This window comes from Conger conger, chromosome 14 (genome assembly GCF_963514075.1).
Source record: "Conger conger chromosome 14, fConCon1.1, whole genome shotgun sequence".
Taxonomy (NCBI): domain Eukaryota; kingdom Metazoa; phylum Chordata; class Actinopteri; order Anguilliformes; family Congridae; genus Conger; species Conger conger.
Window position 1 is genome coordinate 32,806,637 of NC_083773.1, and position 26,200 is coordinate 32,832,836.

The following is a 26,200-nucleotide window of genomic DNA, read 5'->3' on the forward strand; positions in this document are numbered from 1 at the left end:
GTCACGGTTTTCCATTAGCGCCCGCCAAAACCTCTTGCATACCCCATTATTATGCTCCCTCTTCAGAGCAAAACAAAAAACAAATGACCAAAACAAAGGCACAAAATGTAGTCCAGAGCTATCAAGAGGCTTCTGGTGTTTTTTTTAAGCAATTGGACAAAAGCTGGTCAGCCAGTGCTTACCTGCAAACAAGCCCAATTTGGACAATGTATGAACACACAGTGCCGTGTGCTTCATCATGCAGTGCACTTAGAAGTAACTTGTAGGAGGTAGTCCAGTTTAAGTTCATATCACCCAACATTATTTTGTTTTTATTTCTGCCAGAATTGTGGAGATCTGTGAAGCGTAATCAGATGGCTGTGTAATTCAGGGTTTATAGGATGCAGTTATTGTACTTGCATGTTCAGGTGTAAAATGTAATGTTATACCAAGAGTTTCCAAGTGATTTTCAGGCAATATGAGTATTGAATTATATAATTGTGATACAAAATTGCAACTTTACCTCCTCGACGATTTGTCCTCTCTTTATGATATAATAACTAGTTTTTAACTGAGTGAAAATAAAAAATAAATTTAACCCTGTTTCTGACATGACCAGCATAGGAATTTCCGTTTTGGTGAGTACATTTAATTTTAAAATTTTAAAATTTTAATTCATTATATTGAGTTGATAGGTAGTCGTTGGTTTAGTAAATTATTATCAATTATTATAATTTTTCTATTATTATTATTATTATTATTATTATTATCATTATTATTATTATTATTATTATTATTATTATTATTATTATTTTATTTTTATTTTTTTCAAGCAATGTCAGGGAACTATATGATTTTTGTTTGAGAGGATGTGTGGGGACTGAGTATGACAGAATGTTTTGGAGTGTATGCATGCAGACCTGACGTATTAGCTACACAGTACTGGTTATCCGTATGTTTGACAAGGGGAGAGTTTGGAGGACAAGGGGCTTTGACTGGGAGAAAAGTGAGGAATTGTGGGCAGAGACATTGGTCAAATGTGACATGTATTGGGGAATGTGTGGGGGGAAAGAAAAGGTAGACCTAATGCATTTATCAAACAGTAGTACACCTGAGCATTTATATTTAAATAATTAAAGTGAGAGGATCATAGATAGACCAAGCTGCATGGTGTACAGTAAAAAAAGGTTTTAAAATTAATTGTGGGTACAGGGTTAAGCTCTGTATTTCTAATATGAAGTAAAATAGTCATCAATAATTTGTTCATGCTTTTCTCAGAGTCAGTGTTTGTCTTTTTCAAACCAAAGTTGAATGGTGCAGTGCATGTACTCATTGTTTAGTCCAAGTTGTGCGGAGTGCTGGCTTTACCAACCGGTCAGCTGAATCTCACTATGTCAGGTGTGTATTGGTGTCCAGGGACCCGTGGTGTAGTTTGGATGTCAGAAGACAGGTAAATGGTAAATGGTTGGCATTTATATAGCGCTTTTATCCAAAGCGCTGTACAATTGATGCTTCTCATTCACCCATTCATACACACACTCGCACACCAACGGCGATTGGCTGCCATGCAAGGCGCCAACCAGCTCATCATGACCATTTTGGGGGTTAGGTGTCTTGCTCAGGGACACTTCGACACAGCCCGGGCGGGGGATCGAACCGGCAACCCTCCGACTGCCAGACGACTGCTCTTACGGCCTGAGCCATGTCGCCCTTGGTAGTGGCGGAGATGTAAATTAGACACATTGGCAAGAGACATTTAAGTCCAAAGAATTTTGGCTTCCGAAAGGGTTCGATGGAGACTTCATCTTTGGAGTTGGCTGATTGAAGGAAACATGTGGACATGCTGGATCCACTCTTTGACGCTGCAGGTCTTTCAAGTTCCAAGCGTTGTAGGTGTGTGTGTTTTCCCGGGAAGTTTCTTGGGTACAGAAACAGGTGAGGTATGCATCGGGCAGAAGTAGCTCTATTGCTCAAAGATTATTCCAGACTAGAGAAATTTACTTGGAAGGAAAAATAAGATAACAAACCAGCTCCAAAACAGATCAGCAGGTATCTCGGTTCTGGAGTTTCTTTGCTGAGCGGTATCTGAGTCAGGGGGTGTCAGCTGCCATCTTCCCCCCTGGTAGCAGGAGGCCACATCCTCTCAAATATCCGATATGTTCGCAATAGCAGCATGAATGTGGTCTCACTAGATAAAGTTGCGCCACATTGCAATCATGGCCAGGGTGATACTCATAGGCCTTGAGGTTAACTGTTTACAGTCCTTTATCAATGGCAGGTAGATCACTCTGTGGATTATGTGATCGATAATAACATCTGATTTATATGAGCTTGCTGTCTGATCGATGTGTGACGCTGATCAGATCAGGTCGATTCCTTGACCATTCTATCCTGAAAACTCGTAGACGATAACAAGATCTAACATGCTATCAGCTAATTTGCAAAGTGGGTAATCTGTGTAGAACTTACATTTTTCAGGTTACATTGATTGAAAATCGTGCTTCATTTCAGTACACTGCTAATTGGACATGTGAGGATTCACTTTGATTAAAAATCAGCATTGTTTACAAAGTACAAACATTTTTTCTCACATCAAACATTGCTTCATGGCATCAAAAGATGAGTGATGCTAAATCCTAAAATAGGTATGCGTATGTTAATTGTACTGAAACCAAACTGTTTAAAATATGCTCCCGCATTGTCTGTTCTAAGACATTTTTCATGAATTGATTCATGGTACAATGTAAAACAACTATGAATGGTCTAAAAGTAGACGGTTAGTTATCTGTCCTGTCGAGTGGCTTTCTGCTACACGACAACAACAAAACAACAAAATCTCAGTAATAGTTAAATTCATAAATAAACAATGGGAGTTCTTTGTGCAACAACCTGGGAACCAGGGGAGTGGTCAGCTGTGATGTTCTTCACCTTGACTCTGACCCAGCCCCAGTTTTGCTGTATGACCAGCAGGCAATAAAGCATTCCTCCTTATCAGTGTTAATAAAACAAACATTTCTTAATTAATTTTGAATCTGTGAATTGTGTTTAAACGCTAAAGAAAGATAGTCCTTTACACATTCAAATAAGAGTGGGGTTTACCGCAAAGCACCTCTTCAGTCCAGACCTGCCTGACAACATTGTAGACCCAATTGCTGAGTCCATTGACAAATTATTCCTTGTAGCTTACCGTAGACAGTCTAATCACGGGTTTAAACCAATCAGAGCTGGAGATACCCTATCCCAGCTTCAAAGATTCATACACTCCAACCCCTCCCCCACCAAACACACACACACACACACACACACATACATACATACCTACCTTCAGATGCCCTGATGTTGTCTGCTTTTCCCTCTAATATGGGTTTAGATGATGAAGATTTAATCGTAAATGGGTTCAATTTATCATTCAGGAGGTGGAAGAATTATAAATCATTAATATCACATTCACCAGCACAATTCACATCTTTTAGAAAAACAAAAACAAGAAAAATGAACAGCAGAGAAATAGACGAGTGTGTTCCTTATTCTGGAGTGGTGGGTGGTCTGTGGGACATATATTTCTTTAATTACTTGGGAATTTCTTTAATGTTTTTTTTTAATCTGATTATTGCCAATGAGTATGATACCTGTTATTCAGCCCTACGTATTACAGCCAATGAAGAATAATAAGTAAATAGTAAAAACTGAATCACAGTTAGTTTGCTGGTTACTTAGCTAGCTGGAAACCATTGCTAGTTGCTGATACATTGAGAATTGGAATTGATAGGTGTTGTCGAAGAGTGCTACACAACAGTTTACCTCAGAATCATTTGTGAATAATGTGCGGTCTGTTTGTAAGTGACTTGATGGAGTGCATGGCCAAGCTTTAATTCACATTTACAACCTTGGACTTGAGAACGCAACAGCAAGCACTTGGCAATGTAGCTAAAAGTTTTCCATGCCAATTGTATGAAATCAGAGCCTCCGAATGAAATAATATTTTTATTCTGACTATATCATATGGTTTAACATAAGGGTCGAGTGCATATTGAATACTGACTCCAGGTGTTCTTCCTAGCAGGAATCAATGAGGTACAGTCAGGAGTTTCAGTCTAAAATTGGAAGATGGCTGCACTGCTGTCTGCTGTGACATCTGTTGAGCTTTGAGTTTTTTTTCCCTGACATTTCCCTGTTTCCATTTATTTCTGAATTAGTTTTATAAAACTGTGTTTTGCTCTGATCCTGCTTGTATAGTGATTCCACTGAAAGGGACGCAATTGCAAATGCATGTAAGCTATGACTGAAAGAGAAGTCTCTGGACTGTGCCAAACGACCGAGGAGTTACTTTATCTGATAATAGCAAGTATTTATGATGTTATTTTTGAATGGATCTGTGTTAGTGTTTCCCATTTGTCTCCTATATAAGGGGATGCTGGATTAATTATACAATATAACTCACGTTATAATGCTGTTAATTTGTGGTAGTGGCATATTAACAAATAATTAGAGAGAGTGAAAGAGCGAGAGAGATGCAAATGTTGAATCTTCATCCCTGATATGGCTGCAGTCGTGCACTTTCCCATCGGGTGACATCATTATGAAACAAACGAAACACAAAGTTTGTACTGCCTATTATGTAACCTATAATTTAATAATGCCTAAACTGCTAAATTGTTTTCCATAATATTTTCCTCAAGACACATTCCACATTGTACACAGCGCGTGGGTTTGAAATTAAATCGGAGGTACTGTGGTTGTGCGGTTTATTTCTTATTTCTGAAAATTGTATTTACAGATCAGCACTGTTGTTCCCTGGGATTGTTCTGAGTGCTGGAGTCAGGCCCTGAAACTATCACATTCCATCACCGTATGTTTTGTCTTTCTGGAATTGGTGGACTGTTAGCAGCCACAGCAGCCTGAAGAGAGTAACATTTTGAAAGAAACATCCCGTTGTGCTTGTGCTTACGCGCCCCCTCTGCTGTTGTATTCACTCTTTCATATCTCTGTTTAAAACATGAATATAGGAGGCTCATTCTACATTCGGTGTATATCTCAGAGAACCATGCAAATGGGGAAATCTCATAACATGGCACTGTACTGCTTCAGTGCTGAAGGATTATGAGTAAAGGGGGATTTGTTCCCAATACATCAAACAGCCACATTCAGAGTATAAAACACAATAATCTAGGGATTATTATTTATATTCATATAAAGGCAGACCAGGAAAAGGGAACACAACCTAATGTACATAGTGTTTCTAGAATAAAATGGGCAGTCTCCTGTAATTAAAACGGTGTTCATTATATTGAAGCATGTCTGAGCAGGATACATTTAATAAATGAAAAATGAATTGTGCGGCTGTTCATTTGAAGTGTTTATTCACTACATTTCGATGTGAGTGCTTTCCATGTACTATAAAAACCATTTAATTATTCTGTCACTCATGAGAAAGGAAGCATTTTATTTGACATTAAAATTAATTGTTTTATTAATGGATAGTTGAAATGTCTGGGAGCAGTGGGCCTCGTGCAAGAATATTTTAGAATTCTTAGCTTAACTTTCTCTTACTTACTTAAGGGCTTGTACGTGTGTGCCACGTCAGATTCAACATACGTAACTTCAGAGACTCCTAAAACTTCATCATGTAATCGTTCAACATTTGGCAGGTAGTCCAGGTCAAGTCGAATCACCATTCTAAATTCATGCGCTGTCTGCAGTCTGCTAATTTTTTTTTAACCATGATACTTTGTCATGCCAATAAAGCAATTTGCATGTAACAGATCTGATGTAACTGAATGGTTTTGTGAAGTACAGTAACATTACATTCAGATATTTTGCTAATGTTACATGACGTCCTATTAAAATGGTTGTTTGTAAATGGACTCTCAATTAGCTATAATCCTTTCCTTTCGTAGCTAGCTATCACCAGTACAAAACAGAGAAGCTATGTTGGCTAAATTGTGTGATATCATAGTTGTGTAATGTGTGGCCCAACATTTCACATACGCAGTTGAGAAACCGATGTGAAAAATTTTGGTGGACCAGGAATTACAAATAAAATCTCACTAAGAAAACCAATTTAGGCTTCCTTTAAAACCTTGAATTTAACCAAGAAAAGGAATAATCAAAACCAGCAGCTTATACCTGTCAGAATATAATCATGGTTCTGCAATAAGTGCTCAGAGGTATGTGTATGCCATAAGACTGGGCTGGCTATGATGTTACAACCTCGCACATGCTATGCTTTTAATAAATCCAAACTTTACCAGTGCTGACTGAGGCTGAGACATGTAGGAAGGTGCATAATGGTGATTCCTCTGCATGGCCGGCCGGCTGAGGATCCCTGTGCTGGCTGAGTATTTTTGGCCTCTCAGATTGACAGTGGATGAGACAGCGGTCGAGCAGACCGGCAGTTGTGATGGAGTGTTGCAAAATGGGGAATGATCAAAGCAAACCCATCTCCGCCTATTAAGAGCATTGCTCTCAGACCATAGAAGCATTAAACATGCTGCCTCACTTTGGGTTGGATTCAAAATCTTTTTTATTTCAAAATCAAAATCTCTGGTCCTCATTAGATCTTAAGGAATGGAATGATAGTGTCTGCCATTATATCGTTATAGCATAATACATGAGTATAACTACTCTTTAATAGCACAATAAAATGCTGTTAAACCACTAGATTAGTACACCGTGTTCATTATTGCTAATATGCTGTACTGTTAAACAAACATAGCCATTCAAGTAATAACATTTATGTCAATAAACACCACTCTAATTAACCTAAGTATGATTTTTTTAGTATGAAGTAATTTGTCATGCAAACTTTAGACAAGATTTTATCAGATCATAATAGAGAGTTATGATGACTGGCCTCTTTTGCTCCACTGCCGATATAAGGAGGTTGTTCATAATCTGGAAGCAATGGGGTTGCAGTATTAATTGTCCTCATCCTGATTTACATATACCGTCAGGGTTGATCTCAATAACCTTTCTGAATACCTTTAAAATTGATTGTACCGATTTTCCACCTACTAATGTTACTAATGCGTGTCCACGCATCTAACCAAGGGTTCATAAGATAAAATACACTTCATAGTACGCAGTATGGCAATTTTTCCTCTGCATTTAACCCATCCTAGGTACGTAGGAGCAGTGGGCAGGTGGGAGTATACTTAACCTGACATGCGTATTTTCCGTATGTGGCGGGGAGCCCGTAGGAAACCCGTGTGAAAACAGAGCCAACATGCAAACGCTATGTAGATAGGAACTGGCCAGCCAGGACTCCGGCCCAGAACCTCCTTCTTGCAAGGCAACAGTGCAATCCACCATGCTGCATGATCTTCATACCAGGCTGAGTAGGCCCAGATAAGAGTTAAATCAATGTCTGAAATTCCTGGCTAAGATGGTTGGTGGGCAGTAGCTCCTAACAGGGACAACAGATCTATTTGTGAAGTAAAAAGCTGTGATCTGGGTGAGGATCTGAGTCCATCTGCCTGTGACAGCTGGGATTGAGTCACAGACAATAAGAATAGATTATGATGGGACAGGGATGTGACACTGCTCCTGTGCACCAGTTGCTGTGGCCAGGACTTGAGAACGAATCATATTTCGAGGATTTCCTTTTTCTTTTGTATTTAATGTTGCAATTGTGTGATCAAACTTTTCACGAAATCCATATAAAGACTAAAATATCAAATTATGGGCATTGTTTAAGGAACTATACAGGAATTTTACCTTGAAAAATTATGAAATAACCAAGGCATATCTATGATGCTCTGGCCATCTCTGACTAAATTTGTGTTTATTTACCTTTTGATATTCCAAAATGTGTTATATAAAATGTGTGATGTTTCTGGGCATGGTGCACTTATCTGTGTTTGGGACCAGATTTCTGTGTGCGAAGTGTTCATTGCTAGCTAAATGCCACAGTGAGAGAGGCGAAGAAGCCCAGTGAAGCGAAAAAACAACCTGACAGGTTAGAATTAGCCATGGAATTGCTTTTCTTGGTGGCAACCGCTGAAGTTTGAGTGTGTTCTGTTGGACCTGTAAGTAACATGTCATTTCTAGCTATCAAACTAGCTACGTTGTCCAAGCTTTTGTATCACATTCTGCTCTCCCTTCAAGATGTGTTCCCTATGGGGACTACTGTTACTGTTTATTTGTAGCATGGTAATGGGGCGGCCTGTAGCGTAATGGTTAAGGTACATGACTGGGACACGCAAGGTCGGTGGTTCTAATTCCGGTGTAGCCGCAATAAGATCTGCACAGCCGTTAGGCCCTTGAGCAAGGCCCTTAACCCTGCTTTGCTCCAGAGGAGGATTGTCTCCTGCTTAGTCTAAATCAACTGTAAGTCGCTTTGGATAAAAGCGTCAGCCAAATTACATGTAATGTAAAGTAATTCAGTCAGGGTCCTTACATCTCAAAGGGGAAAATGCACAGTAGCCAACTTGACTAAGAAAGCTGCTAACATAATTAGCTCTCTACGAGTAGTATGATTCCATCTTTACATCTCAGGTATAAATGCCTGTAATGTAATGCTAAATAGAACAGAAATCTACCTCCCCTGTAGGCTGTCTTGATTTAGCAGTGCATTGACTCTTTTACTACTTGTATTGGCAAATACTGCTCACCCTTCTTTGATACACACAAATGACTCCAACCAGCCCGTCATGTTGCTAACAATGACATGTTCAATATACCTCTGATCACCGCATCCCTTCGCCTGACATTTTGCTTGTCCTCAACGCAGGTGTTGCCGGGGTTGAGAGCAGAGGAGACTTTAAACACTGGGCTGTAACGAGGCCAATAATCCAGCATAGTACTCCTGTAATTACTTAAAGAATGCCAACAGCACATTTCCTGTGGCTTCTTTAGGTTCACAGCTTGCAGCATTTATTTTTATTATTTTTATGGGTAGTGGGGTTGTTTATTCAAACAAGGCTTTGATGCGTGATTGCTTGTAGAATTGTCATTGCCCTGCTTCTCTACTGAATTACAGCTTACACCATTCACTCTGATGCCTGTGGATTCCATAAATGTTTCAAAAATACAAATAGTGTCAGTGATAAAGGTTTGAGAGTTGAAACATTGTCACCTAAACAACCAGTTTGTCTCTCTGTATTGACTGTTTGTCAGTTGAACTGGAAATGATATGACTGTTAAACAAAAAAGAAAAAAAAAAAGGAAAAAAAACTGTGACTTTATTGAATTGTTTCTCCCAGTTCTGCCTCCCATCGTTTATGCTTTATAAAATAATTCATGTGCATTATCTTTAGTGATATAGCCTATTTTTTACTTTGTCAGAATTTGAGAGCAGGCCTTTTCTTGCCTCCAGGACGAGAACTATAATCTGTTCATTATTTGCTCCAGATAGAAATGTAGTTTTGTACTGACAATAATTAAAGACTTCAGATACCATGGTAAAAACCACTGGCATTATGTAGATAGCATCCATGCCTACTGACGTCCTTTGAGTATGAATAGGTTCACAGTTATCATTGAAACATAGACATCAATCGATTGAATACTTCCATGTCTCACCCTGATATACCAAATTCAGTATTATTCACACATCCACTTCAAATATTATTTTTTTGTATGCAAGTTTAGAAAAAACATGTTATGTGAGAAATCCCCTGTACAAAAATCTTATTTGGAAATCAATGTTTACATTTTTTACATAGCTAATTTTACATTCCAGACCTAATTTTACAGGACAGAGGCATTTCATTTCTAGAGGTCACACGATGATGTCACACGAGATCTCATGAGATTGAATTGGATGTGAAGGGACCGAACACATCAGATCTGTTTCATTTGGCAGTAGCATCCAGACGTTTTTCACTTTTACCCTTACCCTCATGTCCACAGTGTCCTTGATAAAGAGGAACAAAAAGCATCTATAAAATAGCTCAGTTAATAAACTATATGAACTGTATAATGTTTCTTTTGTAAATTAAATTACTATTTGTTAAAGGGTTGTATTTGTAAGAGGATTTAAAAAGAGCATTTCAAAAAAGTAGCATAAAAAAGTATAGGATACAGGGCAGTCCTTATGTATTTGGACATTTGGTACAATTTCAATTATTTTAGATTTGAAATGAAGCAATAAATGTGAGGTTAAATTGCAGACTGTCCCCTTTAATTTGAGGGTATTTACATCCCATTTTATACATAGTCTCCCCCCCTTGGCTCTCGTGGCGTAGTTGATGGCTAATCATTTTTGAATTATCTAAATCAGGAAAATGAAGAGCTTGTTAAAATTCTGTGGTTGCAAATCATGAAAAGATTAATGGACAATGGAAACTTGTTTCATTATTATTGTTATTTTTACAGTGCAAATGCATAGCCATTACAGAAGAGTAGGCTAAAGAAAGATGCGGCAGTCAGAGATGAATGCTATTAGTTATGTAGGTGGGTCATTTTGGGTATGGAGAGGTTGCAGTGGGCAAGTTTTAGGGGGCAGACCAGTTCAATTCGGGGTTGAGTTCTAAACAGAGGCTTTGGATGAAGAGCTACTTTTTTTAGGAGGCATTTTCAACCTCGGGTTAGCTGTGAGCCATCTTTGGCAGGGAATAAAACCGGGCCAGTTGGCTAGCAAAGCTAACTCTATGTTTGCAGTCCATTATTAGACTGTGCCGCTCTACACAATGTGAAGTCATGAGTCTCTGAATCTGTAAAAAGCTATGATTATGTGATTAATGTACTTAACAAGCTTATGATAATTGAATTCAATGTTTTAAATGATTGTGCATTTGCTCACATGGGGTCATTTTTCATTTATAGTCTGTCAGTCAAGTATGAGTATTAGATGGAAGTATTTGTGACTCAAAAAGTAGAGTGGCATTTTAGGAAGGGACATGACAGTATTGCGTTAGTTCTAATAATCTTTTCTGTATTCTTTGGAGACAACCTATCCCTTGGTAGCTATAGATATGACCAGCTGGTGCAAGTCTGTCTGTTTTCAAGCTAACTGAAGTTCAGTTCAAATGGGTGAGTGGTTGAAGATTCTTGGAGTGGGCTTTTGTTTATTGTGAAATCATATTTAGCTGGGAGTTTCAGGAGGCTGTGGGGCCAGGAGGTTAATAACCCTAGTGGAGTTCAGGAAATCCAATTTTCTCTGTTTCACTTCCATCTGTTTGTTCCACATCTATATGCACATATAAATTAAGAAGGTGCCTTGGGTTGTGATGCTTAGAGAAATCTCATTTTTAGTCTCTGTGTTTTAAAAGTACATGTGAAGAACAGCAACTGAATGGAAACAGCCAGGGGGGCTGTTTCCATTCTGTTGATGTTCTTCACATGTTCTTCACATGTAGCCTTCAAGCAGAGGGCACTCTCAACAGTACCTTCAAAGTCCTTCATACTGTGTCAATGCTCCATATTTCACCTAAGTAGAAATCGGGCCATTTTATTCCAATTCTATTTGATAATTTGATATAATGTCTGTGTGTATGTAATTGTGACCAAATTGAAGTCATTATTCAGTACCCATTTTCAGTACCATCTGTAGCCCATAAAGTTCTCCGGTTTTCATCAAAAAGAAATAGTATTTTTCATTATTTAATACTAATTTACATTACTAACATTAGCAAAAAATATGTATATACCTCTATTAATATTAGTCTGCAAGAGATTGTCAGTGTCTGAACTGGACTGGATCCCCCTCACATCTGTCTGTTCCGCCCACCTCCCCCCACTGCCCCCAAATACTAGTTCCTGGACATTGCCTTGATTGAATAATTTGAGCAGATACAAGCTGCCACTCTGTGGCATGAGTGAGTGACACTTCGGGCCTAATACTGGCCAATCAGGATCTGGATGCTGGAGCTCCCTCTGCAATGCCATTCTTCTGATAGCCTTTTTTATTTCTATTCATTTTCAAGTCCAGGGCGATATCTCTGATTACAATGCAGTGAAGAGAATAAACCATGTTTCCCTTTTTATACCAAATGACTTAATATCAACTATCAAAAGGTTTTTTTTTGTCTGATAGAAGAGAGAGAAAGTCATGCTCCAGATATGGACATGAAAGGTAATGTCCTGTGATGAGAATTAGACGGAACTACAAGAAAATATCCTTGTCCTACTGACATTATCCCCAGGGGTTCCAATCTGGGACTTCCTGTCTGGGACTTTGTTCTTTTTGCAGTTTAATGGTTGCTAGCTCTTGGTAGCATTGACTGTGCTGTTTAATATTACAGAATATTCAGCCTCGAAATCAGAAGGAATATTCAAGTAAAAAAAACAATATTCTGCTAATGTTTTCCAAACTTGTCCTACAGGCATTTCCAGATATCTGTAGATACAATATGGTTATGTGTCATTAATTTATTTTAAAATGAGGGAGCATGATCAAATAATGCTGTGTAAAAAGGGATTCCAAGAGATTCACAAGAGGCACCTTCATTTAAGCATTTATACAAGATTTTATTTCTGACTAGTTCGTTTATTTTATGCACTATATTACTATGTAATAAATGACTAGTAGGCATAGGTACTATTATTTCTGGGGATTCCTCACTGACAGTTGAGTTATCAATCAATCAATCCATTTTTATTTGTATAGCACTTTTGACAAAGGGCTTTATAGAGAACCGGACCCCAAGAGTACGCCAAGGCAACAGTGGCAAGGAAAAACTTCCTTATGCTTAACTCCAAAATGTAACCCTCGCACTAACTAGGGATGTGACAAATCGTCAGTTTTTGTAAATGCTCCCATTTTGAAAAAGGTTAACCGTGTACCCGATAGATACTGCTTATGACAGCTAGGGGTCAAGAACCTTTCTTTAAACTGTCTGACCAATTTGTGTGTTTTGTCACTGGTGGTGAAAGCGCATTTATTTAATTACGCTTACAATTTCAGCTTCAGAAGAAATAATTGGTTATTGCTTAGAAATTTTTGGTAAATGTGTACAACTCAGTTGACCATTTAAACATTTAACTGTTCACACCCCTAGCACTTACACAAAGTTTCGATTTGATCTTAGTGATGACGTTACTAGCTACCTAATCTTTTTCACGGGTGAGACAAGTTCAGGTGGGTTAAATCACAGTATGGCATACTATGCAAGCTGAGTGCATATAACAGTGTAGACTTTAAACCAGTTCAGTGCATTTTTAATAGATTTATGAATCCTATGTAACTGGCTGTGGGAAAAACGAAACACATTTCTGCAGTGGAACCGTAATTCATATTCATATTTCATAGTTTAAAACATTTTTGTTTGCAATATTTCTTTTAACGTTACTCTGTTCTCACACTCTCTCTCTCTCAAATGCACACAACAACTTGGGCACCCATGAATGTACTGTACACTATATGAAAGGTTCTGCATGATGGAGATGAAGGATCAGAATTCTGTGACATTCACAGCTAATTTTTTTTTTTTTTAAAGAAGTGAACTGTGAGCACTGTAACACATTGAATAACTTAGAAAGGTCATAATCTTTTATGAGAATCATTGACATTGTTTTCCCCCTTCAACCCCTTCTATTCAGGTTTGGTGAATAGCTTTGACATTTTGGGACTTCCGAAAGAGTTCATTCATTGGGAACCTGTGATTTAAAGGCTATTAACATATTTTATTCATTTTGCAGTGCCGAAAAGAATTGTGGATCCTGTATGATTTGTTGAATAGTCGCTTTGCTAAAAGATGGAGGGGGTGACAATCCTACAGAACCACAATGCAAATTATTCAGAAGAAACTCATGTTACGTCCCCTTCAGTCTTATTCTTAAAAAGGGGTCAGTGGAGCACCACACACAACCCACCCACCTGTGATCTGAGCCTGCAAGCTTTCAAGTGCAGTTCTCTCAGGGTGTTGGCCTGGTAGCATCTTCCTAGTATTAGGTAATAAACTAATAATTCAGGATCTTTGGGGGTGACATTGGCTCAGGCGGTAAGAGTAGTCGTCTGGTAGTCGGAGGGTTGCCGGTTCGATCCTGCTCCTGTGTCGAAGTGTCCCTCAGCAAGACGCCTAACCCCCAAATGCTCCTGAAAAACTGGTTGGTACCTTGCATGGCAGCCAGTCACCATTGGTGTGTGAGTGTGTGTATGAACGGGTGAATGAGAAGCATCAATTGTACAGCGATTTGGATAAAGGCGCTATGTTAATGGTAACCATTTACCATTCTGTTATTTTGCTTCAGTGAGATTCTCTGTAATGCAACAGTGTTTTGAAATAGCGTTGTGGGGGTGATGGGTACTCTCCGAGGTTTTCCTGTCAGGCTCCTGGGGGGTAGACACTGATGGAAGAAGCAGCTGTCACTTCACAGTGTGGTCAGTAAGTTCTTGGCCCATCCGAATGGCCAACTGCCAACGTAAAAGAACCTTCCACTGCACTGCATTTAAAGCATTCGGGCAGGTCCCAGGAAGCCACATGCTGTGAATATACTTGACGTTAAGTGGACGTGTCAAATGGTGAGTGATGGATTGGTGAGGTCGAGAAAAAGTAGAAATTTAATTCCTTGCATTTCTACAGCGAATATCTCACAGGGCACTCGCATGTACAAACACTCTGGTGCTTTTGCACTGTAATAGTCATAACAGATCTTGTGGTAGTGGATGAAACCCACTTAATACATCATTTAAAACTAACAGATGAAAAACTAACAGATGAAAAGGTGGCCAAGATCGTGAATGTAGTGCCTTTCTAAAGTCAGAATTTATTAGAAAGGCACTACTGATTAAAGTACCAGAACAACAGCTGGTCATATTATCAGGCATCTTTTATGTGTCCATAAAATCAAATGTATACCAGTGTTTGACAGTTCAAAAAAGGGCCCAAGCAATGCATTTTAATTATCCGGTGTGCAGAGAAAAACTATCATTTCTTAAATTGGAAAAACGATTGGTTTTCTTGAAACAAATACATTTTGTCATCCACAAACTGTCTTTAAGAAATGTTCTTCTCATGTACACCAGTTTTACATATGCATTTTTCTCTGATTAACTGGCCTTAATACTTGAGTATTCAGTGGTCATAAGCAGAATAACAGAACCTAGCTCTTTTTACAGGTCTTAAATTTAGAAAATATCAACCTATCCTTCCTGCCTAAAAAGCCACCAGTACATTCTTATATTCAGGGCTTTCAACCTGAGATAGTGCTGTCCTATGTTTTAAACAGCTTATTGTAGCAATTACTGTACTGTGTATGTCCACGATTAGGCAAAAGGGCTATGAGCAGAATACTAAATCTGCATGCTTATCCTGGTGACCTCAGTCTCTTCTTTTTAATGTTTCATATTTAGCATGATAATTGGACCTGCAGAAATGATATGGAAAATGGCCACTGCCATTTGCCTGTTTAAAGGTGTACTCATATGACTTATGGTGTTATTTAAAGTGCTCAGTGACGATTCTGGTACATCCCGTATTTGTTACTATCGCAGGTGATAAACAGATGACGACCTGCATAAATTAATTATGTCCCTTCACGGTCTCGTAAATTCAACTTGTGACTGCTGGTATGAGGCTGGTCACTGAGAATGGCAAAGCACAATATCAGAGTTAGAAAATTCACATTATATCCGTTTGGAGGTGTCGGACTGAAATTACAGTGTACAGCCATTCTCCAATAGCATTATGGAAGTAATCCCTGATTTAAAAAAAAAAAGATAAAGAATCTTTCCAGATTAATCTGGCGCCATACATGGTGGCATGTACTTGAATTGTTTTTTAATATATATATATTTTTTATTATTCCTCAAGACTAAATCCTGTTTCTTTTATCCACTAACGATAGGAGCTCTTGCCATTGGCCATATGTCAGCTGGGCACTGAAGGCGTGGCGCCACCTAGCTGTGCCCTCCAGACAGCTCTCAAACGTTTTAGTGGGATTAGCAACTGGTCCAATCAGGCATGGCTTCACAGAGCTTAATCAGCAATTTCGCTAAAATCACCCCTGCCTGCCTGCCTGCCTGCCTCTGCAGTCTGTGTCCTAATATGGATTATGTGATTTGCTTATCACGTTTAAAGGGATATTTCACTTTGCTCTAACGCAAGTAAATGCTTGGAGCTTACCCCATTGTATTTGCATCGTGTGAATACTTGCAACATCAGCTGTTCCTGCTGACTGTTAAGGGCGTCACATCTTGATAGTCCGGCTCCCAATTCTCTCCCCTTCATTTCTGGCACCTTTGTGGAAATTAATACTTCTAAAGCATAAGCTATGGAGGTCTATAGGAGAGTATTGGTGGAAAATGTCTCTCTTCCCACAATAACCCTAACCCTAACCCTCCACCCTTTCCCATGGGGTACCCAACCCACTCCCTGTTCATTTTCAGACCAATTCCACAAAAACACAGATGAGAATGCTGGAATCTCTTTTGTAAGGGAAGTCTGCCCAGCCTGGTACATGCATTCATTTAGGTAGCATTTATTTTTGATCAAAGAGTGAAATACAATCATTTGGAATTGGATCTGTCCTGCACCAGGACTGTTTGTTTAAAAATATATAACCACGAATGGCCTGATAACCACCATAATTGTCAGAGACATACATTCAAAAATGATCCTTCATTGCACCCAAAGCTGTCTTGGCCAATCAAACACAAACCTCCACTGAAATAACATCAAGGAAATTAGCTATCCCTTTAACAGGGCTGGTGTGTGCATACCCTTGCAGAACCTTCTTTTTCTGGGCAAAAATGCACACAATAAAATATGAGCAACTGATTCTGTTGCCATTATGAAGTATGTCAGGGTAAGTGAGGTGGTAAGACTGAAGAAATGTCCCCATCACTTGTGCTGTCTGCTGTAAAATGAAATGAAGTCGAGGTGAGGTGAGCGTGCAGGCAGTAGCTGAGGCGATTACTCCAGGTCTTTGGAAAGAGGCAGCCTGCTGAGAGTGAAGGGTGCTCCCATGAGCACCTTTGACTGCCGCTGTTCAAGTGCCCTTGCAGTATCCAACAGAAATATCCTTCACTTTTGTGCTGCGTTTTATTTTATTTCTTTACCCGTTCATTTGTGTGATTGCCAAACTCATTCTCAACTTCTTTACTCAACAGTAAAAAGAAGCTGATAAGTAAACATCCTCATAAGAGCTTTAGTGTGCTCCACGTTTGAGTGCGTATTGATTCGACACTGGTGTGGGCTGCGCCTCACCCAAAAAAATCCATATATATTTTCCTGAATGAAACGACAGCACAAGTACTGCATATACATGAAGAAGAAAAATCTTTGAAATATTAAAGGAAAAAAAACAACCCTTGTCTTAACACATGCATATAATGCATATTGGTTCAGATGTTCGGATCTAGAGTCAGGGGCCCCGTACTCACACTTCAGATGCTCTTCAGATGCTCCTGGTATAGCTCTCTGTGTGAGCCTGTGGATTCCCCCTGCAGAGGGATGCATTCTTTCCAGGTTTATGAAGGAACAGCTTTCGGATTAGGGGGGAAAAAATGAATAAGAGAGGAAAAAACCCATAATCCCATGATTGACGTCAGAGTGCATGGGCCAGAGCTGTGGGGGAGATGGGAATTGTCAGGGCGGCACATCCCAATGATGGAGATTATATCCCATCATGCACCTCCCCCTTCTTGGTGCGCCATACGTCGGCTGTGTTATGAGAGGCTCAGACTCTCGAGGTGCTGCGAGGTGGGCCTGCTAGACGGTCTGCAAGACTGTATGGAAGGCCCTGTGTCCGTTATATCGTGTGTCTGTGGGCCTGAACTCCTGCTAGACTGTATCTCTCAGGATGAGTGTCTGTTAGATTGTGTGTCTGTGGGCCTGCACTCCTGCTAGACTGTAACTCTGAGGATGAGTGTTAGATTGTGGGTCTGTGAGCCTGAACGTCTGCTAGACTGTATCTCTGAGGATGAGTGTCTGTTAGATTGTGTGTCTGTGGGCCTGCACTCCTGCTAGACTGTATCTCTGAGGATGAGTGTCTGTTAGATTGTGTGTCTGTGAGCCTAAACGTCTGCTAGACAGTATCTCTGAGGATGAGTGTCTGTTAGATTGTGTGTCTGTGAGCCTGAATGTCTGCTAGACTGTATCTCTGAGGATGAGTGTCTGTTAGATTGTGTGTCTGTGAACCTGAACTCCTGCTAGAAAGTATCTCTGAGGATGAGTGTTAGATTGTGTGTCTGTGGGCCTGAACGTCTGCTAGACTGCATCTCTGAGGATGAGTGTTAGATTGTGTGTCTATGGGCCTGATCTCCTGCTAGACTGCATCTCTGAGGATCTAGTGTCTATTAGATTGTGGCCTGGATTCAGTCCAAACTAGGGTTGTAATAGGAGATATATGCTTGTACAGTTATGGAAAAATGTACTTTTTTCTCAACACGCACTGGTAACCCTGCTAACTGCTACATGAGCATTAGAGAAAATATATTTAATGTTTTTTTCAACCCTGTAGGCTTCAACCTCGCAAAATACTAATGCGAGATGGGGAAATAAAGAGGCTGAGGTGAATTTATCTGGCCTAAATGACAGTTAACAAGTCCGGCAATTTCTTCTCTATGACTTTCCCCTGGGGAGTTAAATAATAAAAATTAATTTCAATAAATAATATAACTTTTTGAGGTCAACCCCTCCCTATCTTCAGAAGGCATTCGTGGTTCAAGAGGAGAGGGAGAGACAGTATACAGACAGAGGTAAAGAAAGACTGTAGAGATTACCCTGGTGTCCCAATCTTTCAAACAAAGCTGCATACCTGACCAGAAGCTGTCATTGTCTCCTTTTTATCCTAATGCTTCCGTGAAATCTTACAGTGAACTATAATCAGTTAAACGCTGATAGCATGAATACATTCTGACTGACAGCTTATTGCGGGGAGCATCATCGACTTAAGAGAGCCACAGAGTTGACAGAGATTTCTTCTTAACAATAAACTCAAAAATGAATTTAGACCCAAGTTAACTGAGTTGAGTTCATTGTGTTATCTACTGCTGTGGGTGAGAAAAAACAAACTGAAACTGTTTATGCAGGGCCTTGTTTTGGGGACCTTTTCAGGAAATGGAAAATCTCATTACAAGACTTCAGTAAGACCAGCATTCACAATGTCCAGGGAACTTTTAATAAGATGTAAATGCATAGATATGACTCTCTTTTACCATAGTATTTTCATTCATTCATTCATTCATTATCCTAACCCGCTTATCCTGAACAGGGTCGCAGGGGGGCTGGAGCCTATCCCAGCATACATTGGGCAAAAGGCAAGAATACACCCTGGACAGGTTTATGTGTATTGTATTCAAGCAAAAAATTGTTTTGTGTCTACAGTTTTGAAAAATGACCTCAAGGTTCTGAAATTAGTGTCAAAGTGATTGTAATCTAATTTACTGTTTAATATTTGCTGACTGTGTGAGTATCAGGGAGTATCAGATATCAGCCTCCTGCGTGTGTGTGTGAGTGTGTGTGTATGTGTGTTTGTCTGTGTGTGTGTGTGTGTATGTATGTTTGAGTGTGTGTGTATATGTGTTCGCATGTGTTTGTGTTCATGTCTGTGTGTGTGGGTGTGCGGTTCCACCTGAATTTTTGTATGGAAGCCCTTCCATGCCTCTGTTTTGTGACCATTAGACTTGTGTTGTGGAGGGTGTTGTAATCTAATTCAGGGAGACATTTGCTTGCAATCGAGAGGGCGGAGAACGCTTGCAGATTGTGGATAGAAGGATCAGTGCTGTTTCTTTATCCTGTTTCATCCCGTAGTTGCGAATACACATGTACATATTATGCTGTCATACGCGCACAGACATGATGGATCAGCCCGTGCACCTCGTATGTATGTGCGCGTGCATCCATGCGTGTGTTTGCGTGGCTTAGATCAAAGCCCGGATGTGTTCCTTTGCTGTCTGCCGCTTTCAGCGTGATACAGCAGGCTGCAAGAGAAACAGCGTGCTAAAATTAGACATAACATCTTTTTAAGAGGGAAAGCAAACCCTACAGGGTGATTCTCCAGGCTCTGAAGTAGAGGAGTTGATGTTTTTTTTTTGGGGGGGGGTGGGGGAGGGTGAGAGGGTTAGAATAGGAATCAGTACGATTTACCGATGGGCGAGTTGGGACCACAGGTCAGTGGTCCAGGCACCCCAACATATGGTTTGGAGGATATAATTAACCTAATGCAGAACATTAACAACCATTGAGCTTGAAAGCTGGCTGTAAACTCTGTCCAGCTCCCTGGAAGAGGTGGTGCTGATACAGCTTTCTTCATTCAGCCTGGGCCTTTTCCCACCGCTAATAAAGACACATATTAGCAGGTTTTATCTGTCAATGGAAAGGGCTAGAAAGGTTAATGCCTGCACTGAGTTGCAGGATTCAGTTTCCTTCATCACCTTTTGGGCGGCGGGTTTTATTGTCTTTTCTGGAGAAGCCAACCGTCCGACTGTCGCGCGCTCCCAAAATGAATGTACATTCGCCAGGCTGTATTTCAGAAGCGAAGCGCGTCTAATGTTGTGACATAAAAATCCCCTAATAGCAGGCTCATTACGGCTCATTGTGCTATGGGTGGAGAGGCTTTAAGAATCATTTCAAACGACGCTAATGGCCGCTCAAAGTGTTTTACAACTTCTGCGCCTTGCTCCGCCGCTGTAGCCGGCGCTGAACACTGCTGATCAAGCTGGTAATTTATTCAATTTAAAATAGAAAAAACAGTGCTTGTGCTTTATTTATTTATTTATTTATTTACTTATTTCTTTATTTTTGTATTTATGACTGCACTGACTCAAAGACAGAAACTGTATTGATCTGTATGGGACATAATGTTGCAAACCTGACTGACCTTCTGCCAAGACGGGTTATAAGGCTTTAGGACAGGGGTGTTGAACTCCAGTCCTGGAGGGCTGCAGTGTCTGCTGGTTTTTGTTGCATTTCAGCATGATAGATACATTTCATTGGCTAAAGAGTCCACACACCTTGTTCTCAAGGCCTTAATTGGCTGCTGATTGAAAGGAAACCACAGAAACCAGCAGACACTGCGGCCCTTCAGGACTGGAGTTTGACACCCCTGCTGTAGGATGTGTGAAGGTGTGGGGAGAACTCCACGGCGGGTTATTCTAGCGCTGGTTTGAGGTGAGAGACCTGCTTGTGATTCTCTGAAGCAGTCTTTTGAAGAGAGCTGCTGTGTGATGGTATGACTGTATCCTGTCTCCCCTCGACAGCTGGCCCTATGAAGCATTAAACGTCTCAGGGCACCTCGCTTATCCCTACTTTAAATAAACCATAGATGACATTAAAAAAAGTTACATCAAAGCTGTTCATCACTTCAGCATCTTGAGAAAATATCTTATAGAATTATTGCATACCTTATACTTTATCTTCTGTGGACAAATATACATACATGCATGATATCATGAAGCTACTCACACAATCTGCAAATGTTGAAACCCGAAAAAAAGGGAAATTGACTTTACAATAGGTAATTTTGGACTTCTAACGTTCAGGAGAGGAATAGCAGCAACAAACACCTTAAAACCACAACAATGTTTATCCCTCCCCCTTCTCTGTAAATGTGCTGATGTTGAAATGCCATTGGTTGTGGCAAATAGAACCAATTTTCAACCAGTGAGCTTGAATTATTGCACAGTTATACAATGTTTTGGTACAGAGTGTTGGGCCGTCAACTTGAATTTAAGGACTATAAACACTGGCAGAGGGTGCCAGTGAGCCTTTTTCAATGATAGGAAGGGATTTACAATGGTCTTGTTACAATGTTTTAACATAAAAATCTTACCTATTGTACCTTTAAAGTGTAAACTTTAAATTGTCAGCTTTACTGTATGTGCATTTGGAATCAATTGTGCATGTGTGTGTGTGTGTGATGTGCATGTATGACTGTATCCACTAGAAAAGGGAGGTTTGGGGTAAAAGTGGTTGCCTGTATCAGTGGTAATTACTGGTCACATATAATACTGGAGTTTGTCAGTCTAGTTCATCTGGGAGACTCAATGCCATTTTACCTCTCACTACCTTTCTCATACTCTAATGTAAAGCACTGTATTACATTTCATTATGCAAAACAGTTCATTACAGACCATTTGACACTTCAGAAAGTCAATCCGAACACATCAAGTCACTTTCAATTTTTGTCCTGCTGGTGCAACAAGACCCTTTCTTAAAAAACATTGGCTACTACATTTCTCATTAAAGCTCTGTTTTAATGGTTTTTAAAATGTGTTTTTGTTGACATGTACACTACACGCATGCACAAACAAACAAACAGATCTGCGATGGGGGTTTCAGCAGAGCCCCCCTTTTAAATAAAGATATCAAACAGCCGGGTGAGGGAAAGAGAGACATCTGTCATCATTGGATGCCAAACTCTGATGAAGCCTTGTTTTGCTTTATTTCACTATTTTTCCTGGACTATTTTAGGACATTCTGTCAATGTCGAAAAAAGCCCTTGTGTCCAAAGGGGGAACACCTGACAAATAAAATATCTGGTCTCTGGACCGACCTGTAATCCTCACTCTCCCTGTTGACCCTCTCAGATGAACACAGTGTTAATCCCACAGTCCTCATTAACTACTCCTGGTGAATTAAAGAGTTCCATTGAATGTATTGTGCGTAAAGGAAACTTTTATAAAACTGTTTGCATCTTCTTATCCCTGCACTTTTGTCATGTGACACCACACAATGAACAGTGCACTTCACATATCTCAACCTCCCTTATGTTTGGCTTCATATACCTGACTGACTGTTAGTTCCCATCCCTGGGTCACAGAATTAATGTTTTGCCAATAAAAGGTTAGGCTTGAGTCAAAAGGGAAGCAGGGCCACCATTGTTGATTGGGCTTGCTCATAGCTGAACACTTGTCAGATTATTTACTCCACAAGTACCTAAAAACAGGAAGTAGAATAGTAGAATAAGCATCCATTTAAGGGATAGAATATTAGGATGTTTTGAAGCCTCACGCATATTGGACTGACATATAGTGGAGCTTGACTGCAAATAATGCATTTACACAGGAACCGTGGGGATGGACCACTGGATAATTCAAACTGAATGTTACGTTGCAAAGTCAGAGCACACGCAAAGCCATTTTTGAAAAGGAGTGGTAAGAGTTGCTCAGGCAGAGTGATCGTCCTCCTAGATACTTTCAATTGTACAGTATACCACGATAAAAGAAAATTGTGAAAATTGCCGATAAAATAAAAAGTTGTCTGTTGTTTCCACTTCACACAGGTGTTAATTGACCATCTCAAGTCCACGAATGGGTACAAATAAATGCATAAACAGTTAAACATAGCACTTATCACTGTAAGGTCACTAACAAAAAGGCATAAAACATAGGATGGTTATAAACTTTCCAATAAGGACGATGGTGGGGGAGGCCATAAGTAACCCAAGGGTCTCAGTTAAAGGAATTGCAGAGATTGGTTGTGTCTTGGAAGGGTGGCACAAAGACAGGCCTTACTGAGTACAATAAACTAAATCAAGCATCTTGAGTTTGCCAAACCTCATTGGAATTATGACTTGGATTTGGAGTGCTATGGTCAGATGAGACCAAAATAGAACATTTGGCAGCAACATGGAATGCATACAAGGAGAAACTCCTCATGCCTACTGTCAGTTATGGAGGTGGGTCATTGATGTTTTGGAGATGTTTTGCTGCCAGTGATCCAGGGGCACTATTTAAGATCAATGGCACAATGAATTCAACAACCTACCAGGACATTTTAGCAGAAATCTGGTTAGCTCTGCTGGGAAGCAGAGTCTTGATCATAGGAAGATTGTCCAGCAGGATAATGACTCCCAAACATACATCTAAATCGACAGAAATTGTTGAGTAAAAGCAACAACTATGTTCTTTCTGCAGTGGCCATGACCGTGGAATGATTGTGCCAGATAGGGGGGTTTGAATATCTCAGGAACTGCTGATTTTCAAGCACAACAGTCTCTAGAGTTTGCAGAGAATGGTGTGAAAAATGAAAAAAGCCAGTGAGCAGCAGTTCTGTGGGCAAAAACCCCTTAATGACAGAGGTCAGTGGAGAAGGGCCAGACTGGTCAAAGCTGACAGGAAGGTGACAGTAGCTCAAATAACCACACACTACAACAGTGGTATGCAGAAGAACATCTGTGAATATACAATGTTTCAAACCTCTAAGTGGATAGGCTACAGCAGTAGAAGTCTAAAAAATAAGTCTAATACCTACTTAATAAAGTGCTCACTGAGTATATTTACAGTACTGTGCAAAAGCTTTAGGCAGGTATTTTTATCAATGAACAAAATGCAAAGTGAGTGAACAGAAGAAAAATCTCAATCAAATCAATATTTGGTGTGACCACCCTTTGCCTTCAAACCAGCATCGATTCTTCTAGGTACACTTGCACAAAGTCAGAGATTTTGTAAGCATATGGTCAGGTGTGTGATTAACCAATTATACCACACAGGAGCTAATGATCATCAATTTAATATGTAGGTTGAAACACAATCATTAACTGAAACAGAAATTTTCGCATTTTGTTAATTGATAAAAATAAACTATTATCATTTCTATTTTTTTAAAGCATTTTTTGCCTAAAACTTTTGCACAGTACTCTATATGTAAATATTAGCAGCTCATTACTGCCCTTCATCCAACTGAAAAAAGGGAAAATAATTTTTAACAAACTAGTAGAGTTGGACATCCCTGATCTATGTCCAGGTAAGAGCAAGCAATATGAAAGGAAGGAAATGGTGTGAAAAGTTTGGACAATTTTTGATAACAGTTCACTTTAAGCTCTTGGGTCTTAAAGTGAACTATTTACAGTAATAGTCCTGCATGTATGGTTCTACCCTTCTGAAGGTCTTTGTGACATTATTGTTGTTCCAGGAAGAGCCTGTAAATGCATTTCCCTTCCTTTACCCAGAAATGTACTCCAAAGAGTACAATGCATCTTATGAAACGATGCACCTAGCTAAGAGTTGCTTTTTTGCTGGTACGGTTGTATTCACCAACTACTGTAACAGTTCATTGCTTATTCATTACTTCTTCATTGCTAGCCATAGCTTGCTGGCTCATTTATGCAAGCATATACTAATATACCTTCAATGTTCTCAACAGCATTCAACATTCTATATTCTATTTTACCTGGATCTTCATAATATGGCAACATGGATTGTGTGGTTAACTACAATGGAGTGCATTGATATTACAACTAGATAGGGTCTACGTTTTGTAAAAAAAAAAAACAGCCATGGCATTTGCTATAAAATAGAATTTTTTTTTATTCATATCTGCATATTTTGTTCTATCTTGTGTGACAGGAATTGCATTCCAACTTTGATGCAACAGGAAGTCAGACAATAGGTATAATTGTATAAATGTAATAGTCAAAGTACCATCTATTTTATGGTTTACAGTGGATATTACAAGAGACACCTATAGAAATGGTAAAAACCTGCCAAGTAAAGATGACATAGGAGTCAAATTATTTCCCTTAGAAAGATTGTACTGTTGTACTAGGAAGTGATGACATACCAAGGGGAAAAGTGATATCAACAAAGATCTGATTCCTATTATAAGTTAGGGCTATTACATTGTCTGATAATATCAAAACAAAGATAGATGAGGAAAGCTAGAGAGATGACATGTTTCTTGTCTTGTGTGGCTTCAGATTAAAAAAAATAGCTGGCTCCAGGTTCTATGGTTTGCCAACAAATAGATACATTGGTCGAATAATCATGTACATAACAGCCATGGAAATCACAGACCCAAATTTCTGGGCTAGTAGTCTTGGAAATGCTTTATTGGCCGATGCATTTGAACTGATTGTTATCTTCAATTTGTTTCTTCTATCAAACAAAATGGGCAAAAGTAGTGATTATATATTTCATATGTTTTGTATACCTTTATTCTTCTCTAGACTATTTCACCATCTACTTACGGAAAATATGTGCCTTAGGGGAACAAAATATGTTTGTCACACAGGTTGGTTGTCAAACTGCTTATATCTCACTCCCTAGAAGGTGCTGTACAAATATTTTGGTATCAAAATGTTCAGTTTCCAGGTCAGAGGTCAGCCAAATGGTCATTTCATGAATAAACAACACATCATTGATGTTCTTCTTCTATACTTCTATGATATGAATTCATCTTCAAACAATTGTCCACATTGAAAGTACTTTACCTCATTGAGAATTTTGCTATGAAAGGTTGGTGATAAAACTGTTTAATTTAAACAGTCAGTGCGTTCTAAATAAACATTTGCAAGAGATATTTAAACAAATTTAGAACGTGTTTGGTGACTGCAATATTTATGAATGTTTTAAAAGATCATATTTAACTGAAAACTCTTTTTGTGACAACCAGCC

At 39.4% G+C, this 26,200-nt stretch overlaps 1 protein-coding gene across 2 annotated transcripts in view; it reads left to right on the plus strand.

Annotated features, from left to right (window-relative positions):
- The window catches only part of LOC133110086 (immunoglobulin superfamily member 21-like), a 210,621-nt gene that overhangs the window by 31,731 nt on the left and 152,690 nt on the right, over window positions 1-26,200 (plus strand). The gene's annotated exons all lie outside the window — the stretch shown is intronic.